This window comes from Portunus trituberculatus, chromosome 47 (genome assembly GCF_017591435.1).
Source record: "Portunus trituberculatus isolate SZX2019 chromosome 47, ASM1759143v1, whole genome shotgun sequence".
NCBI lineage: Eukaryota > Metazoa > Arthropoda > Malacostraca > Decapoda > Portunidae > Portunus > Portunus trituberculatus.
Genome location: NC_059301.1, coordinates 35,473,884 through 35,475,057, shown reverse-complemented (window position 1 = coordinate 35,475,057; position 1,174 = coordinate 35,473,884).

The window sequence follows — 1,174 nt, the reverse complement described above, 5'->3', positions numbered from 1 at the left end:
GTCTCCTTTCACGTGTAGCCCCTGTTCACCTAGAAGTGAGTAGGTACGGGATGTAAATCGAGGAGTTGTGACCTTGTTGTCCCGGTGTGTTGTGTGTGCCTGGTCTCAGGCCTATCCGAAAATCGGAAACAATGAGCTCTGAGCTCGTTTCGTAGCTGTCTCGTCAGAGACTGCAGCAGATCAAACACACACACACCGCGTAGTGTAGTGGTTAGCACGCTCGACTCACAATCGAGAGGGCAGGGTTCGAGTCACGGCGCGGCGAGGCAAATGGGGAAGCCTCTTAATGTGTAGCCCCTGTTCACCTAGCAGTAAATAGGTACGGGATGTAACTCGAGGGGTTGTGGCCTCGCTTTCCCGGTGTGTGGAGTGTGTTGTGGTCTCAGTCCCCGATGATCGGTATGAGCTCTGAGCTCGCTCTGTAATGAGGAAGACTGGCTGGGTGATCAGCAGACGACCGTGGTGAATTACACACACACACACACACACACACACACACACACACACACACACACGCACGCACACACACACAATTTGGTGAAAAAACTTATCAAAATTTTAGAAATGTTACAAAAAATAACCAAATTCTTTCATGATGTTACATTATCGTGACAGCAATGAGGTTCACTGCTCTAAATAGGTTTATGTTTTTCTTGTAATCTGCCTTTTACCTGAAAAGTTCTTGGAGGGACTAAACAGGAATTGCGTCACCCGTGGGGGTAGCGCGGGGGAGTTTTCCCTGGTTCTCTTCTTCGGGTGGGTGGAGCCTGGGCTAGCATTGTTTCTATTGTTTGTATTGTATATTGTAGAAATGTGGCTCTTACGTTATGTGACATAGATGATCAAGGAGATTTTGTAATGTGGTGGAATTATCTAGATATAGCAAATATTTTCATAAAAGGAGGTACTGAGCCAACACGAGTCAGTATTAAATACAGTAGGACTAAGAATCCATAAGAAGTCAGCCAGTAAGTAGTGTCAGAGAGGAATTAGGAGAAGTAAAATAGGAGCAGAGACAGTGTTGGAATCGCCTCTGTTGTATCCAGTTCTCTTACATAAGGAATTAAACTGCACAAGTTCTTTCCAACGTATCCTTCTCTATGGATTTTAGCCAGTCTCTCGGTGATGAAATTACAATACACGAACCCTGTGTGTGAGCAACTAACACACATCG